Below are 19606 nucleotides of genomic sequence, written 5' to 3'. Positions count from 1 at the left end.
GGATGCTAAGGCCATCTCTTCCAAGCCCTAGAAACATGTCCCTCTACTGTCATTGCTCAGCATCTCCTCTCTGTCTGCTCTTCTTCCATATCAGAGGAGAAGCACCTAGAGGAGTCCAGGCGAGAACATCACAGGAGTGCCTGCTCTGACTGCTGAACACCAACCTGTGACACTGGACCCAGCTTGGAGCTGCTACCCAAGCAACACATAGGTCACAGCTGTTGGGCCAGGAAGCAGGTGTCACATGACCTGCAATCTGCTACTCTAACCTGTAGGACCGGTAGTCCCATCCTCACAGCAGCCAACCTGAATACAGAGTATAACTAGATGTCAGGAGGCTTGGATAAGAGCTGGCCAGGAGCTCTGAGATGGAGTGTGTGCCTGAGATGTGACCCCCAGTACCGAAAAGAAAAAAATAAAGCAAACACCACGGGTGTCAATAATGGGCAGACATACAGCCCAGTCAAAAATGAAAAGAATATGAAGAGGCGTTTATCCATGGAAATACACAGACAGCCAAAAAAGCACATGAAGAGACCCTCAAAATCACACTGACAGGAGGAGCCACTTCACACGAAATAGCTAAAATTTCAAAATTCAGGGAATTCAGAACCCTCACACACTGTTGGTGAGTGTGAAAAATGGCACAATAGAAAGCAGTCTGCCAGTCCTCAACACATTAGACACCTCTCAATAGCTATCCAAGAGCACTGAAAACAAGTCTCACAGAAATGTGCATCTGTATGCTCTCAGCAGTGCTGTTGACTGGACACAAAGCAGAAACACCAAATGTCCATCAGAGGATGAATGGACACACAGACTGCAGCCTGTATACCACCCAGGGCAGCCTTCCACTGTGGCGACCACTGAGACAACCAGCTCCTAAAAGAAAAGAGTCACGTGGCTCACAGCTAATGATTTCAGGCCACGGTTTGTTGGCCCTGATGCTTTGGACCCTGTGACAAGGCAGCAGGTCATGGCAGAACTGTTCACCTCACCACCGGGCTGAGAGAGGGGAAAAGGAAAGGGCTGGAGTCCTCACAATCTCCTGGAGGGCATAACCTCCACTGACCATCTCTTAAAGGTTCAGTGACACCCTCCCCCTAAAGTACCACAGGCTGAGAGATCCAAACACTTAATACAGGGACCTTTGGAAGACACATCGTACAATGGAAAATTATTCAACCAAAATAATTTAACAAAGGGTGCATGTTGCAACGTGGATAGACCTTGGAAAGACCGTGCTAGGTGAAAAAAGCCAGGCTGCAAAGGCCATCTACTTATGATTCCATTCATAAAAATGCTCACAATAGGCCAATTAAACCAGAGGTAGAGCAGTGGCTGCCTAGCTGAGGGAAGAAGTAGTAGGACAATGGGGAATGACACTCAGGAGCACACAGTCCCTTGGAGAAGTGGAAAAATGTTCCAGTATTGACTACAGTGACTGCACAGCTCTGCACACACACTAAAGACCACTGAACTGCACCCTTTCAATTGAAGGTTCTCTGGTATGTGATCTACCCCTTGAATCACACCACCTTCTCAGGAAGGTGGAGCTGGGAGATAGAAGCTTTGCAATAGAGGGTACAAGGTCAGGCTTTGGCAAGCAGCTTTTGTTCCAGACAGAGAAGGGCTGTCCTTGCACAGGGGACGGAGCCATCTGGATCTGGCTGGGGCCAGCCACAGGATGAACAAATAGTACAGAGTACCAAGCGGAGCTCAGGGACCATTCCACCCTTCACCAAGTGAAAGGCAGGTGGAAGCGACACTGAGTGGATCTCTGTGGAGGAGTTCCTCCAGCCCACATGCCAGTTCATCTAAAATGTTCCCACTCCTGGACAAGTAGCTTTGTTCCTGGGACTCTGGAATCACCCACAGTTCAAACAAGCATTTAACACCCATCACAGCACTGCTTACACATTTAGAAAAGAGATGTTTCTGCCTCAGTTCTTCTCCCCCCTCTCTCCTCCCCCACCTCCCTTCCCTCCCTCTGTCCCCTACACACATGCAAATATTATAATGTAGAATCAGACCTCTTTCTATTTGATACTATGGCTTCCAGGTCTCCCATTTGGCCTGACCTAGAGACCTATATAGGTGAAACTTCTATTTTGAAGGGGTGTTCTTTATCTTAAAGGTCCTAAATGAAAGCTGCTACTCCAGGGATATCTGAAAACACACCCAAGATGGTTAAGGAGAAACTCTGAGAGCCTTCCAAAGACCACAGCAGGGAAAAGCAAAGTGCAACTAATGGGTGCCTTGTGAACCAGCTTCCTCTTCCCAGCCTGCAAGAGCCCTAATCACCTGTTAGTCACTTCCCAAGGTCTAATTACACTGGCTTTCCCTTCGATACATTGATCTCACAGCCAATGCTGCATGGCATTTAATTAAAGGAAAGGCTACCGCTATTCCATGCTAAAAACCTAAATCCTTACAAACAAGTCTGAAGCTTTGACTCCCATTTGTGCTTTCCAGTAAGAGCCATTGAAGACAGAGCCTGAGCCTCCTAGAATTTCAGCATACAATATCCTGTACTATGTTTGTGTGTGTGTAGGGGAGACAGGGAGGGGAGAGGAGGGTAGGAACTGAGAGCACGACACTTAGCCTCGCCCCACTGAGGTGACCACCTGCTGACGACAGCACCTGGTGGCTGGTCACTCCCTGTACTGCTGCCACCACACACAGGCAGGGTGCAGGCTCCTAAACACTGCTACGTCCCGGCGGTGCAGAGGGTCAGGACCCCAGCCCATTCACACCTCTTCACTCCAGCTCCCATGCATTCGTGCACCCTAACACCACCATCTGCAGACGCCCCTCACACCAAAGCCCTAGACAACTGTGGGAGGACAGAGGTGTGCCCAAGCACTCTAGAGGGGCTCCCTCTGACTGCTTTCCTTCTGTGGCCCGGAAGTCCAGGAAGCACATCCCTGGATGTCACATGTGACTGAAGGGTCCACCAGCAGGAAGCTGGATACGCTTGAAGGCCAGAGACAACCTTGTCTGTGACAAGCCCAATTAGCTTCAGATAAGTACTCAATACCATTACAAAGGCAGAGCAACATATTCCTCCAGTCTCTACAGTCGACGGCACCCATGATGCTCTGAGAGATCGCTCAGGTGGCAAGGAGACAGCTGGGGCAGCCAGGAACTGGCCAGAGCCCCCATCCACCAGTCCACAAATCACTGGACAGACTCGGGCTCGGGGCAGTACCAGCATACTTTTATCTAGAACACTGTCTGTCCCAGGTTCCCACCCAGAAGTCCACTGCTGAGCCCAGAAAGTGACCCTGTGGGCCCCACAAAGTTCCTAGCAGAAGCAGTACCGAAGTGAGCACCCCTCCTCTGGAAAACCTGGGCCTCCCTCTCCTGAAGTGAACACCCCCTCCTCTGGGAAACCTGGGCCTCCTGCTCCTGAAGTGAGAACCCCTCCTCTGGGAAACCTGGGCCTCCTGCTCCTGAAGTGAGAACCCCTCCTCTGGGAAACCTGGGCCTCCCTCTCCTGAAGTGAACACCCCCTCCTCTGGGAAACCTGGGCCTCCCGCTCCTGAAGTGAGCACCCCTCCTCTGGGACACCTGGGCCTCCCTCTCCTGAAGTGAACACCCCCTCCTCTGGGAAACCTGGGCCTCCTGCTCCTGAAGTGAGCACCCCTCCTCTCAGGGGCCGTAAGCCTCCTGTGCCCCCATGCTGAAGTGAACGTTCTTTTCTCTCTGAGCCCTGGGCCTTCCGCTTACTTCCATTTGTACAAATATTGGGTGACCTGCTTCCAAGCCTATGCGTACCCTGGTCACAAGTTCCATGAGGATGTGGGCTGATGAGACAGGTAAGAAATAGGGGCTTGTCTTCGTTAGGGTTTCTATTGCTGTAGAGACACCATAACCACAGCAACTCTTATAAAGGAAAACATTTGATTGGGGCTGGCTTACAGGTTCAGAGGTTTAGTCCATTATTGTCATGGCAGGAAGCATGGAGGCATGCAGACAGACATGGTGCTGGAGAAGGAATCTACATCCAGATCAGCAGGCAGCAGGAAAACAAAGTGACATTGGGCTGGCTTGAGCATCTGACACCTCAAAGTCCAGTGACACACTTCCTCTAACAAGGGCACATCTCCTAATAACGCCATTCCCTCTGACCCTAGGGGAGCCACTTTCATTCAAACCACCAAGGGCTCCAGGTATGCCAAGGAGCCCCTGCTCCAGGAAGGTTACCATTCACACCTGTAGGCAGGTAACCATGTGGCACACTATTCAATGCCAACAAGGTGAGGCATGGTGAGTAATAATGTCAGGACAAGAGGAAAGTAGAAACCGAAGCACCGGGGCCTGTGCTCAGCCTGTGTGCAGGCATCAGGGGTACTCCAGCTGGTACAAGGTAGGAAGGCTTCCTGGTGACACTGGGACCACAGACAACAGGACAGAAGGAAACACATGCTAACTCCCTCCCGCTCTTGTGTCCCTCTTGTCGCTGTGTCCTCGGAACCTTCTATTATCTAACCCCAACTTTAATGGCTAATATTCACAAGTGTCTGCAGAGAACAAGGCCAGCCGGACTAGCAGGCTCCTGCCGCACAGAACAAAAGTCTGAACAGGACTCCAGTTCCGAAGGGCTCGGCAGGAAGCGGAGCTCTCTTCTGGAAGGTCGTGTTTCAGTGCGACTCCCCTCCTTCGAGAACAGGGAATGAATCAACAGGGGAAAAGAACTGACGAGACTGCCTGGAAGCCACTCCAGGTTGACACAGAGATGAACTCTGAACAAAGGCAGGGCCGTGGAGAGCGGAAAAGAACACTGGCCAACACAGGCACTGTAAAAAAAACGGGGTTGGGTTGGCCGTCACTATAGTAAGCATGGGGAGAGTTGACAAAGGCCATCAGGCTTTTCCTAAAGACTAGTGACACCTACACTTTAAACAGCAGATCAAGAAGGCTGCTAGTGCTAGGTGTGGTAGCACGTGCCTTTAATCCCAGCATCTGGGAGGCTGAGGCGGGAGGACTTTTAACCTAGGCTACTACATAGCAAGAATCTATCTCAGAAAGAAAAGAAAAAAGAAAAGGAAAGGAAACCAAGGCAGCTAGCCTAAATAAAAGGAGAAAGCGGGGAGGATGGGGAGAAAGAAGGCCTGTGGCCTCTATTAACACAGTTGGATACGCAACGTCCCCATAGGCTCACATACTGGTAGTGTGGTAGCCAGCTGGTGGGTTTGGGGAAGTGAATGGATGTGGCCCTAATCAGTGGCTCACTCTAGTGAAGGGGTCACCACAGGTGTCATTGCTGAGTGGAAGAAGTAGGTCACTAGGGGTGCAGGCTGGAGAACAAAGATACATGCCTTGCTCTGGCTGCCTGTCCACTCCATTCCCAGTAGCCGCAAGTTCAGCACCTTTGCCACAGGCTTCAACCGCCATGTTGTTCCCAGACTCAAGGCAGCAGAGCCTGCCAACCATGGACACAGATAAATACCTCCCTGAAGTTGTTCTCTAGAGTACCTGTCCCTGTGGTGGGAAGTCTGCATGCCAACCACTGCCATGGCACGGTGCCAACGGCAGGCATCAATTCCCAGTGATGACAGGGCACCCTGCAGGACAGCTCCCGTCCCTGCTCTACAGATGAGGAAAGGACTCTAAGCAGACTCTCCACCCAAGTCCATGACCTCTGCTGGACCTGTTTCAGATAGAGCGAGGCAGAGAGAGACACTGGTCCTCTCCAGAAGAGGGGTACTGAGGGGCAAAGCTCAAGAGTGGGAAATTGTTGACTCAAAATCAAGAGAGGTTTTTAAAGAAAAGTCAAGAAACTCGCTTTAGTAAATGTGGTGTGAGGGTAGAAGAGAATGGAACTATCACAGGGACATTCTGAGGGTGGGGGACACCCAGGTGACATGTCACAGATATCTAGAGGAAAGCTTTTCAAGAGTGCTGAATAAAAGGAAAGGACCCCAGAGGGCAGACAAAGAGACGGAGAAAAACTACCCAAAGAGCAGACAATGAGCTGGGCGTCCAGTTCTGGCTACAAGGCCTGTCTCCAGTGAGAACTCATTGATGTCTACTGGAACCCATGGCCCTGTTGAGGGGCAGTTTCTTATCTCTGAATCAGGAGACTTGACTTAACTGACTCCTTGGCTCCCACTTAGCTCTCAAGCACATCTAGGAAATGCAAGGTCTTTGATAACCTTCAAAAAAACCTGCTAAGCCTCAAGAAAATGAGTAGCGAGGGCTCAGCATCACCTCAAAAGGACCAAGGCAAAGACATGCCGAAGTAGCTGCCCTGGGCCCTGGGCCCTGGGAAGCAATGCTGCCTTTCCTAGAGGGACTTGCAAGGAAATGGAGCCTCCAAGGAGCCTCAGCACCCTTGACTCTCTACCTCCCTCCTCTCCTTGGGCAGGACAAGCCAGCAAGAAATGCCAGCTCACATAGCACCCACAGCATCTCTGCAAACAGCAAAGCACACAGTGTACAGGAAGCACATCTGACCCCTGACTGTGTCCCTGGCTTGTGGGGAGAGTGGTGCAGCATCCCTGAAGCCCTACACTATGAGACAAGGCCGGCCCAACAGAGCAAGCCTCTCCTGCACTTCTAACACTGAATATGCAAAATGAGGGACTCTGGGAAGTCCCTGTCAGCTTGCTAGCACCATCTCATTCGAGTACCCATTTCTGTAATTTGACATCCAGGTAGGAAAAGCTTGCACACAGGAAGGGCCTGAAACCAGTAGCTGCTCTGTGCTGAGCAGTGGCCTCCTCCCGCCTGGCTCCCCTCCCTCCCCCACCAATAGCAACAAACCCAGAGGCATCTGAACCTACATTTCTGTCTCCTCCCCAGCAGGAATCATGTCCTCTCTGAGCTGAGCTGAGGACTTCTGATCATTATTCTAATCCACCCACATCCAGGGCCATGGAGGAAAGCTCATCAGACTCACTTTGCCTCACGGGCAGGGCAGCCAGGTTAGGACGGTCCTCCAAACAGAACTCCTGTGCTGGCTCTACATTCAGCCTAAGCTGCACAGCCTTCACACTGGATGGAGTCTCTACAAACAGCTGGAGCAACAGAAGGGATTCTGGGACCAGCATGGGGACACGGGAGAAGCCCATAAGAGATACCCACCCCAGGTCAGAACAATGAGGTAACATCAGATGGCAACACACTGCCACTATCACCAGTCTTCCTACCCAGGGCTTACCATCTAATACCATCCCTCCCATGCAACAGACAGAAACCACGGCCCATGACAAGTGCCAACAGGCACACGCTTTAAACTCTCTTATTGCTACATAACTTGCACAACACCAAACTTTAAAGTGTACAATTCAGCCACCATGTGTGTACAGGTCTGAAGCAGATAACCACAGCTGTTATATGAGTCCAAGAGTACAGCGGTCCCGGAGGAGCATAGGTAAGTAAGCTGGGTCTCATGACCAATGCTTTTGCATTTTTCCCTGCTACTGTCCACTGTCCAGCATCACTTGACAACCCTTCCAGGCTGGGAAAAGGGCAAGGTGGACAAGTGACCTGGCTTAGCTGTTCTCTAATAAAGATGTCAACAGCAGGCTGGTGAAGGCCAAGAGTATATGGGAGTTGTCCCAGAAGGTAATGAGATCTGAGGCCACAGACCCTGACATGAAAGAGGCAGGCCCACTCTCTCTACTGCTCCGTCTAGAATTTCAGAGAAATGCTGACCCGCAAAAACATGCCCAGAGGAGCCTGTTGGCAGATGTCAGGGGCAGGTTACCACCAACACCTGGTGGTACAGTAACTAACAGCACCATCTGCCATCTGGAGGCCTGCCCCACCACCCCATGGAAACAGGCATCAGCTTAAGCAGTCAGGCCACAGGGCAGAGTCCATAATGGAAGAGAGAGTTTCCCACTTCATATCCACCCCGGCACACCTGAGAGGTTAAGATAAGCAGTGTGAACAGCTGCTGAGAGGGTATCTCTGAGACCTGCTGATAGCACCCTAAAAAGATTCAAACAGAATGAGGTGCAAGGGGGGTCCACACAAGGTTCCTTCTGACAACTTGGCATGGGGAAAGCCCATGGGGAAAGCCCAAGGGTTCAGAAAAGAAGGGACCAGACACTGTTACCAGGGACTAACACACACCAGAAAAAAATGCCATAAGAATACGAATTGCTCAGCCTTGTAACCCAAAGTGTACGTGAGACTCCTTACAGCAACATGTCATAATGCAGTCAAAACTGTAAGCATATTTATGACTATCTGCAACAGAAATAGTACATAATAAAAAAGTAATATAGAGAAACAGCATAAACATCATCTTACAGCTCTAGCTATAGTAACCAAAAGCCCTTGTCACGGAGAAAGAAGTGATAAATATCTAGCAAAGAGCCCAACTTGGCCTGCTGTCTGCAGTGCTAGCAGAGAGCCTGCAAATCAGTGGTTAGCTACTCTGACCCCAGGTCACCCTCAGCTCCAAGAAGCCCAGGCCTGCTCTGAAGTAACTGTCTCAATGAGGCATCACTTCAGGTTCACATGCAGCCTGCTTTACAAACCACGCAGTTAGTCACGGGCCAATTTATGGTCCTGGAGTCCACTCCAGCTAGCTACATAAGCACTGCCTGTCCACAACAGCATCGCTCACGGTTAATTCCCAGGGTCCCTGATGGAAAGCTGCCAGCCTGAGATCTACACCTGCAGGGATGAGGCAGACCCTAATCTCCATGAGGACACGTCAAGAGCTCCTGTGGAGTCCCTCCTCCACACTTGTGGGGAGTGAAAATATCAGAGGCCCTGAAAACAGGAAATGTATCAAGCCACTCCTAATGAGCAAAGCCCTCAATGACAAAGTCATCCTTCAAATAACAAATGAGTTCTCACCCTACTTTAGGACAAGACTGTCACCCAGAAAGAAGGCCTACCACTGAGGAGGTACCTGGGGAGGCTCCCATTTGGTATTTTCTGTACAGACACCCACACATGTGAGCAAACACACACACACACACACACACACACACACACACACACACACACACACAAACGTGCATTCTCCACCCCACTCACCCCCCAGAAGTATTTAAACTCTTTCCCAAGGTACCTCAGAACTGATCCTTAACATGCTTTTTAGATGTTTTGTTTACAAATGTCAACTTGGAATTAAAACTTTTTCACTTCAAATGCTATTTTCTCTCCCAGGAATGAAGGAGGCACTTGTCTCCAGTGAACCACAGTGCCTGGTAGGTCTCAATACAATATGAAAAAAAACTCCAAAGCCTTAACTCAGGAAACCCTGGACCACAACTCTACCAGAAACCTGGCAAGGGTAGCCTGAGAACAAGAAGTGTGCACATGGTAGTGAGGACAGCCTGAGAATGAGGAGTGTGCACATGGTAGTGAGGACAGCCTGGGATCAAGAGGAGTGTGCACATGGTAGTGAGGACTGAGATCAAGAGGAGTGTGCACATGGTAGTGAGGACTGAGATCAAGAGGAGTGTGCACATGGTAGTGAGGACTGGGATCAAGAGGAGTGTGCACATGGTAGTGAGGACTGGGATCAAGAGGAGTGTGCACATGGTAGTGAGGACAGCCTGGGATCAAGAGGAGTGTGCACATGGTAGTGAGGACTGGGATCAAGAGGAGTGTGCACATGGTAGTGAGGACAGCCTGAGATCAAGAGGAGTGTGCACATGGTAGTGAGGACTGAGATCAAGAGGAGTGTGCACATGGTAGTGAGGACTGGGATCAAGAGGAGTGTGCACATGGTAGTGAGGACTGGGATCAAGAGGAGTGTGCACATGGTAGTGAGGACTGGGATCAAGAGGAGTGTGCACATGGTAGTGAGGACAGCCTGGGATCAAGAGGAGTGTGCACATGGTAGTGAGGACTGGGATCAAGAGGAGTGTGCACATGGTAGTGAGGACTGAGATCAAGAGGAGTGTGCACATGGTAGTGAGGACTGGGATCAAGAGGAGTGTGCACATGGTAGTGAGGACTGGGATCAAGAGGAGTGTGCACATGGTAGTGAGGACAGCCTGAGATCAAGAGGAGTGTGCACATGGTAGTGAGGACTGGGATCAAGAGGAGTGTGCACATGGTAGTGAGGACTGAGATCAAGAGGAGTGTGCACATGGTAGTGAGGACAGCCTGAGATCAAGAGGAGTGTGCACATGGTAGTGAGGACTGAGATCAAGAGGAGTGTGCACATGGTAGTGAGGACTGGGATCAAGAGGAGTGTGCACATGGTAGTGAGTGAGAGATAGAGGCATGAAGAAAATTAAAACAGCCACAGCAGAGAAACAAGACACCAGACACACCCAGTCAGTCCCACACCCAGAACCCAGGAGAGTCATGTGCATAGGTACCTGGGGCAGGAAGGCTGCAGGACTGAGGACACCCCAGAACAAGTCACCCTGCCTGCTGAGCTCCCAAGCAACATCTCTTCTTCCCTTTTTTTGGGGGGGGGGGGTGGTTTTCGAGACAGGGTTTCTCTGCGTAGCTGTGCACCTTTCCTGGATCTTGTTCTGTAGCCCAGGCTGGCCTCGAACTCACAAAGATCTGCCTGTCTCTGCCTCCCGAGTGCTGGGATTAAAGGCGTGCACCAAACGAATGCCTCAGGACATCAGGTCATCAGGCTGCTTATGCAGGGCCTCAAAAACTGAGTGAGAGTCCTTCTCAAATTTTTTTTCAGCCTGAGTCCTCAGCCCCAGTTCCAGCCAGCCAAAGATCACATGAGTTCCTGACTGTGAGGAAGGCAGGTAGCCTTGAAGGTCCAGGCCTGGCACACTGTGTCCACACAAGCCTCCACTGAAGGAGGCCTGTCTGAGGGGCTCCTGTCAGCACCATGTTCTGAAAATAGCAGGAGGCATAGAGGTTTTTTTTTTTTTTTTTTAATGCATACTGAAGTACAGGAAGTGAAATGACATGATGTCTGGGATTTGCTTTGAAACTCTCCAGCAAAGGAAAAGGAGAAGAAAAAAAGGGACAGATGAGTCGACCGTGGCGGCAACCTGACATCGCTGGATGTCTCGGACAGGCGTCCCGGCTTCATTGCATGTTCTCCTGACCTTTGTGTGTGTTTGAAATGTTTCATAACGCTGATTTTTTTTAAGGCATGAGAGAAGGTAAAGGAGGCACAGACCTTCTGACAATGACTGATGACACTCTGGAAAACTATGCTTCCTGAGAAGCAGAGCCACCCCCTTCTGGGGAGGAGCTGCCTCCCTTCTCACAGCAGGGCACCCCAAGGAACTGTATCCTCCACATTTCTTAGTGTGGCCATTCAAAGATCTAGTGCTCTGGCAAGGGAGCTGTCACCAGCCCAGTGATAAGCACACCTGCCAACAGACGGTCACTGCTAACAAGGAGCCGCATTCAATGCATCCTCCCACCGACCATCACAGCAGCGAGGGCCGTTCACCTCAGCACCTAATAGCAATGGTCACATGTGGCATATGTATGTGTGCTGCAGGGAAACACCGAACAGGAAAGGCCTGGCAGCAGACCCAGTGGCCAACTCCTCAGATTTTGCCTGGCAACAGCACCAGTGGCAACAGACTCGCTTCTTGTCCCAGACAGATGGATGTCTAAGAAGCCTCCCATCCTTTAAACACTGAATTCTTCCCCTGAGCCAACACCCGAGTCTTCCCACAGGCCCTGCGGTATTGCCAGCTCCTGCATTGGCTGCTGCTTGCAGGAACTGCGGCAAGACACCAGGTCATCCTGGAGATGCCCTGCACCACTTCCTTCCTGAGAGCTGAAGCCCACCGCCATGACGACGACGATGATGACGACGACGACCCACTCTCAAGTCCCCAGCCTGCAACGTCTATATGATCATCATTCTATCACTTTCAAATAAGAGCCTAATATTTTGAGCATAATGATTTTAAGGAGCTCAACAATTTCTTTGCATGCATTATTCATTTGTGACACAAAACTGTTATTTCACTGAGATTACTGTAAATCGCTACATGAAGAGCTGGCTTGCATGAACAATTAAATGATAGATATGATAAACTAGATTTATAAGCTTTATGTTCCTATAACATAAATTCCCTGAATGATTTAACTCAGCAGAGCCAGAAAATTCCTTCCAGATGTCAAGTCCGTGGATCTGCAGCTCCCCCACCAGCATTTCCCAAAAACTTACTCAAGGCTGAAAGGAAAACATTTAATAAAAGGTTTAATGTCTCTATGGTAACCAGAGCAACTTGTTTCAAAAATGAATAATAGCCCTGTTAGGTGCTTCATTAAAATTTTCCCAACCAAATACTGCCCTTAATCTTCTCAATGGAACAAAAGGCTTATTCAGAATACATGTACACGACGGAGACTCAGTCAGACACAAGCCTGCGCCTGAGCGCAGACATCCGTCAGTCGGCAACACAAAGATGGGATCTAATCAGCTGAGATGAGAGAAAGTTGGGTATTTATCCGGAAACAATTGATTAAAAACCTCCATGTCCCACTCTGGGTCTTTTCTTCACTAGTCAGCAAATTAAAGCCGGCCCTCCTCTCGGCACAGTAACTCCCCTGACAACTGCCTGCAGACAGTGCCCCTGGGCTGCTGCTAGACACAGCTAACTTCTCTAGAGTTCTAGAGCAGAAGCAGCAAGAACGGAAGCCCACAAGAAGGGCCCCTGGCTAGCACCTGGGCAAGGCTTGCTGCGACCATGTCTGACCCAACATGCTCCTGTCATTTTCCATTCAAGAGTCAGGTTAGGGCCACAAGCTCACAATACTTTCCAGCCCACAGTTCAGCATGCAGTTCTGCCCATCAACTGCTATAGTGTCCATAGGGAGCAGAGACTGCCATACTCATGCACAGATCCAGCTACAGACCCTATAGGGGCCCACATGGAAGATCCAACTCAAGCCAACCCTGTTTAGGAACTACCTGGCCAGTTTTGGCCTATGTATCCCAGCTGAGCTGTATTCCTAGACTATCTACCCCACCCAAGCATCAGCTTTCCCAATTCTCATACCCAACCACGTTTGAAATTTGCCCATCCTACCTCCATCTCAAGCCTTAGTCACAAGGCTGCATTACCTGGTACAGAGGAGGTGGCTATGAAGCCCTGCAGGTATGTACACTATGTGAAAGAGTTCATGCAGATTCTCAGCAGTTACCTCACTGCAGTCGTGCATACAAACCTCTCCAAATCAGAGAGCTGGGGGAAGGCAGCAGCAAGTGGGCGACTACTCATGTCTGCAGCAGTAAAGTGTACCCAGTAAGCACAGCTGTGGGAGGTCCTATGATGCCGTGAGATGCAGAAAGGCGATGATGCTCGGTAGGACCCTTCCTCAGAGGACCCAGAAGAGTACAACCCCACACCCACTGCACCCTGCTCTCAAATCTACACCACAGTAAGGCCAGCCCACCCAGTCCAAGACTGTTCTCTTTTGCAAGTGACAGGCCAAAGAGAGATTATGGAATCATGTCTTACTGAATGCCACATGCATCTGGCCTGAGATTTCTTGACATCCTCCCAAATGTGTTCTAATCCCACCACAATATGGGATGTTAGGTGACGAATTGAAAGCAGCTGCCCTTGCAGATCACGTGAGAACATAGGATGTTATTCACTGCTGCTTGTCAGTGTCCATTCACAGGCGAATTAGCTTCATATACGCAACTCACTTTCATTAACAGGAAAGAAACTTGACCTTTGTCATCCCAGAGAAGCAGAAGGTAACCCAGCCCTGTTTGCCTGATTCCCTCAAAACAGATAAAGGATCCTACAGCCCTCCTCTCGGAGCATCCCAAAAGTCCCTAGAAGCTAAGCACAGAACAAGTGATTCCTACAGCAGCTTGTTTCACCTAAGGCATCCTAGGGCCACATTGTACTCCAGTGTGCAGGTAACAAAGGCAGCCCTGGGTGGCTTAGTAACAGCAGAGAGTGAGCACATAAAGCAGCTTCACAGCTTCACTGTAAAACACGGGGGTGGGGGGATGGGGGGGGACTGGGAGGAGAGGAGGGAGAGGAAACTGTGGTCAGGATATAATATATGAGAGAAAAATAAATAAATACATACATGCACACACACGCACACGCACGCGTGCACACACACACGCACACATACACACATAAAACACAGGGCTGGGGACATAGCTCAGGGGCAGAACGCTTGCCTAGTATGTGCAAGGCTAGGTCTTGTAGCCTTTCTTCAGAAAGGGGTGAAGAAAAGCCAACAGTGTCCCCAGCACTCAACAACCAGAAAGTACCATGGGCAGCCACATTGTGCCTACTCACTCTGTAGACCAGGCTAGCCTCTAACCAACAGAAAGATGTTTCTATTTTCCATGTGTTAGGAGTAAAGATGTACACCACCACACCCAGCTCCATTCTAAGTGTTAAAATTTCACACAATGACACCCACAACACAAAAAGAGCTAAGGTACTGTGTATACTGAGTGCAGAACTGTGCAAGTGCTGCCCTGAGGAATTCCTGGAGTCAGAGGCTGCTAGTAATCCAACCAGTAGGGATATCACCAGCATCTCATACACTGACTGTTCACAGCATAACTAACCAAGGCTATCGCCACTAACACACTACCTACTCATAACTTATCTAACCAGCTGTGTCACCATTATTCCCATGTGACAGGAGGGGATGACGAGGCACAGAGAAATTGGTGTTTTTAACTCATCCTGGTGAGAAGTAACAAAGGGCTGGGCCTCATAGTCACCACACCACAGTAGACAACATCTTAAGCAAGGAATCAAAAGCCTAGAGAGCTTAAGAACAGCTAAAAGGTGAAGAAATAAAATGAGAAAAGTATGTGCTGAAACTCATATTCCCAAGTGTGGAGGACAGAGTGCATCCCAGCCAAGTGCCTTGGTTCACAGGGTGTACTAGGAACCATGGGCACAGCAAGCTCCAATGGAATCAGGAATCCACGTCCCACTGCTCTACTTCTTTCCTCTGCCCTCTTTTTGTGGGTGTTTGGTCTTTAGTATTTTTTTTCCAAGACAGGGTTTCTCTGTGTAGCCCTGGCTGTTCTGCAACTCACTCTGTAGACCAGGCAGGCCTCAAACTCACAGAGATGCCCCTGCCTCTGCCTCCAAGTGCTGGAATTAAAGGCGTGCACCACCACCACCTGGCTTCCTCTGCCCTCTTGCTAGTATACAGACGTCATCCATGCTGCACAGCCTCTGTTCACTTCTCTACAACCATGCTTGTGAGGGCATTCAGCCCTCCTTTCCACGCCCATCTACCAGGATACTCATGGATTGTTTGCACAGTCTGTACACTGCAAGAGAGTACTCGAGCACTTCTAAAGAGATGCTGGCCTTCTAGGTTCAGTAAGTTTCTCGTGCAAACTCTCCATGTGAGTACTGTGCTAGAGATTTGGGTATTTCGTGTGCAATGTTTACCTCCTTCAAAAAGTCCCTGTCTAGCTACTGGCATGTATATTACACAGTTAGGGATAAACTAACATATACAATTCACTTTGAAATGCATCCCCAAAATGATGGCCAGCTAGAGACGGGCAGATGTGGACAGACATGTACCATTTGATTTTACTTCTTCCTTTCTGATTAGAAGCCTTGGGTTTGGTTGGGGGTACTGTTTTTTTCCTTTACTCTCTGTTCTGGCTAGGGTTTCCACTATTGCAATGAGCAGTAGTGGTGAATCTTTATCTTGTGCTTGATCTTAGAGCAGTGGTTCTCAGTCTTCCTAATACTGCAACCCTTTAACATAGTTCATGGTGTGGTGACCCCCCCCAACCATAAAATTATGTCATTGCTACTTCATAACTGTAATTTTGTTGATATGAATCATAACGTAAATATCTGATACTCAGGATATTTGATATGTGACCCTCCCCTGTGAAAGGGCCATTCAACCTACAAAGGGATCATGACCCACAGGTTGAGAACCACTGTCTTAGAGGTAAGACTTTCAATTTTTCATCATCGAGTAGAGGGCTAACAGTGGTCTTGTCCTGTATAGATAGCCCCCTGCTAAATTAATGTACACTTCTATACCTAATTTATTGAGTTATTTATCATGCATGCAAAGACGCTGACTTTTGTCAGAGATTTTTCATCATCTATTGAGATGGTCCTATGCTAATTTTCCCCTCATTCTGCTACTGAAACTTATCACATTTGATGATTTGTGTATGCTGAAGGATCACGGTGTTAGATGCTGTTACTGTACTGCTGAATGCAGTTTCTCAGGACTCTGAGAACACGTACATAAGTGTTCATCGGGAATGTTGCCAGTAGTTTTCCTGTCTCGTAGTGTCCTTCTCCGGCATTTTCATCAGGCTGTATCTTCTAACACAAGAAGAGAATTGCTCCCTTCACTTCGATTTTTTAGAAGAATTTAGGAAGGACTTAATTCTTCCTTAAAATTGTGGGGGAAATCACTAGTGTAGTTACCTAACTTTGGGCTCTTTGCTGGGAGTTTGTGACTACTGATTAACTCTCTATCTCATTGCTGGTTTATTTACTTATCCTATTTCCCAGGCTCCATGGAAGTTGTATACTTGAAGAATCAAGCCCTACTTTTATTACCTAATGTCTAATTGTTCACAGTGGTCTCACATCACCCTTGTATGTGTAGTATAAGCTGGAATGATTCCTTTTAATTTACAATTTTATTTGCATTCTCCTCCTCAACCTGGTTAGTCTAGCCAAAATGTGTTAATTTTCTTTTTTTTAAAAAAAAGGAAAAAAATCTTAGTTTGGCTATTGCTTTTCCAGTGTCTATTCTATTTCTTCCTATTCTTAGAACTTAGTTTATTTTCTTTTCTCTTTCATTAAAATACAAAGTTTATCTGTTTAATTGAGATCATGTTTCTTTTTTGTTGTTGTTTGGTTTTGTTGTTTTTTTGTTTGTTTGTTTTGTTTTTTTCATGACAGAGTTTTTCTGTGTAACAGTCCTGGTTGTCCTGGAACTCTCTCTGTAGCCCAGGGTAGCTTCAAACTCAGAGATCTGCCTGCCTCTGCCTCCCAGGTGCTGGGATTAAAGGCATGTGCTACCATGCCAGGCTAAGATGATGTTTCTTCATGTAAGCATTTCTCCCTATGAATTGGCCTCTTAGGACAATTTGGCTGTGTTGCCTAAGAATTGGTATGTTGTATTTCCATTCTGATCTGTCCCAAGAAATGTCTAACTTCTATTTTGATTTCTTCCTTAGCTAACCGGTTGTTTGAGAGTGTGTTGTTTAATTACCATGTTATTTGTGAATTTTCCTCCTATTATTTACTCCTGGTTTTATAACAGGGTGGCCAGACAAAATAGTTCATTTCATTCCTCTCCAATTGTTGTGGCTGAACATCTGATCCATCTGGCAAATATCCCCTGGGACACTTGCCCACTGTGCCACTTTAGTGGCCTTGTTGTTTTGTTTGGGTTGGTGTTGTGTCAGGTTTTGTTGTTGCTATTGTTTGATAATACTAGTAAGCTTTGATTATTTATTTTTTTTATTTTTTTATATGTCAATTAAAAATTTTTTTCTTTGCGGCTACATAAAACATCATAACAAGAAAAACAGCCTAACTGCCTGAAACATTAACTCCAGCACAGGAGTGAATGGGACAGGCCTGTGCTCCCAGCTACTCTGGAGGCAGAGTCAAGAGCATCACACACTCAAGGCCTGCCTGGGCTTCAGAGCAAGTTCACGATCAGCCTGGGCAACTTAGTGAGACCTTGTCTCAAATTTTTTAAAAGCTGGGTATGTAGCTCAGTGGCAGAACACTTGCCTAGCATGGAAGAACCTGGGTCAGCCCCAGGAAAGAAAAAGGAACATATTGGCTCATAGATTTGAAGATTCGATCCACCATCAATCAGTGCCATTTCTTTAGGGCCTGAGACAAACAGCACATTATGGTGGCAGCACAAAATGAAACTAAACCATTCACCTCATGGCCAGGGAGCCAATGGTAGAAAGAGGAAGGGGCTAGGTCCCATAATTCCTCCAATCACTTTACCTTTTAGTTCCCACTAGGCTTAAAGGTGAGCTATACCATAAGGGAGTCATCGGAATCTGAATGTGAACCTTTATCAGTAAGCTAGCTTCTTCTACGCTCACATTACTGAATGAAGGTGAACTCCCTATAGCATCCCTGTTAAAAGCAGGCCCCGGGTAAAGACTTCCTCTGCTTTTCCTTTGTCTGGGAAAACCTGGTCTTACCTCCATCTCTGAAAGACAGCTTTGCCAGAGTGGAGTATCCTGGGCTAGCAGGTTTGTTCTTCACTGGGTATTTTGAATATATAATCCCACTGTCTCAGGTCAGGGATTCTGTTGAGAACCTTCTGGTAAGTCTTAGAAAACTCTTGTACAAGTTGCTTTTTGCTTCTGGATTTTAATGATGTAGTGAAGTCCAATGGGCTTGAGTTTCCGTGTCTCCCCTCAGCTTGGAAGTTTTCAGTGAGCATTTCTTGAAACAAAGTTCTGTCTCTGTGGCTTTTCTCCTTCTGGAACTCCTCTATGTGCATACTGGTTCATTTAGCGGGCCCCCTGAACCCCAGTGCTGGTTTTACTCGTCATTCTTTTTTCTCCTGACTGGATAATTGCAAACAGCCTGTCTCAGAGTCACTGGCTCTTCCTTCGGCCTTGAAGGGTCTATTGCTGAAGCTTCTGGTGCACTTTTTAGTTCAGTCATATTCTTTAGCTCCAGAACTTCAGTTTGGTTGTTACTTCTGTCTTTCTGTTAAATGGCTCACTTTGCTCATGCCTTGTTTTCCTAGGTTGACTGTCTGTGAATTCTTGTTCACTGTGCACTCAACTTCCATAAAACAACTACTTTGAATCCTTCATGTAGGCCTCCGTTTCTCTGGGATATGTAACTAGAACATGCACGTGCTCCTTTCTTTGGCCATATTATGTTTCCTTCCCATTTTCTCGTTTTCCTTGCAGTCTTACGTTGCTGTTTTACATAGTTTTGCTGACTAGCTTCAGGAGAAAGCTCTTCTCTGGGTTTCCTAATTGGCCTTCTGTCACTGTGACCAAACACTGTAACCAAAAACAACTTGGGGAGGAAAGGAATTATTTGCCTTGCATGTCCCAACCACAGTCTACTATTGAGGGAGTCAGGGCAGGAACTCAAGCAGAAGCAGAAGCAGGAATCCCAGAACACTGCTTGCTCCTCCTGGCTTGCTCAGCCTCCTTTCTTCTACAACCCAGGACCTGGGCCCTCCTACGTCAATCATTAATCAAGAAAATATCCCATAGACTTGCCACAGGACAATCTGATGGAGGCATTTCCTAAACTGAGGGTTCCTCTTACCAGGTGACTGTAGTGAGTGTCAAGCTGACAAAGAGTCCCCAGCCCAAGGGGACACCTGACTTGGAACAGAAAACACATTCTGCTGGTAGCCCCTTCTGCCAGTCAATCTGAGAGAAGCGTCTCCCTGATGCCCGCACAGGACAGGTGCTAAGAGGCTCCCGTTTATTCCCCTAAGGCAGTGCTTCTGAGTGTTCAAAGTCAAGTCTGTCTCCCATGCCAACGAAGTCGGAGCTAGTTGTCTGTGTGCTCACACACAATCTGCAAGGCCTATGTGCTGTATACAGAAAATGGAAAGGTGACTCCACAGGGCCCCTGCTTGTGGGGGCTGCTGGAAGAACACATGGGCTAGATGGGGGTGTCTACAAGTAATACACCCTACAAGACTCAAAGGCAGGTCTCTTGGTGAAGTCCACTAGGAA

The 19606-nt window shown here is 48.2% G+C and overlaps 1 protein-coding gene across 7 annotated transcripts in view; it reads right to left on the bottom strand.

The window, feature by feature from the left end:
* Positions 1-19606, bottom strand: part of Tbc1d22a (TBC1 domain family member 22A) — a 301414-nt gene that overhangs the window by 221088 nt on the left and 60720 nt on the right. The window contains exon 1 of one of the 7 annotated variants that reach the window (XM_052748587.1): positions 12992-13045. The exons of the other annotated variants lie outside the window; for them this stretch is intronic. The gene's annotated coding sequence lies outside the window, so the exon portion shown is untranslated. Of the gene's footprint in view, positions 1-12991; positions 13046-19606 lie in introns of those variants that run through there. 7 annotated transcript variants of the gene reach the window in all.

Source organism: Peromyscus californicus, unplaced genomic scaffold (assembly GCF_007827085.1).
Source record: "Peromyscus californicus insignis strain IS unplaced genomic scaffold, ASM782708v3 Scaffold_20__1_contigs__length_68692818, whole genome shotgun sequence".
Taxonomy (NCBI): Eukaryota; Metazoa; Chordata; class Mammalia; order Rodentia; family Cricetidae; genus Peromyscus; species Peromyscus californicus.
The sequence above is the reverse complement of the archived record's forward strand: the minus strand, read 5'-3'. Positions and strand labels throughout refer to the sequence as shown.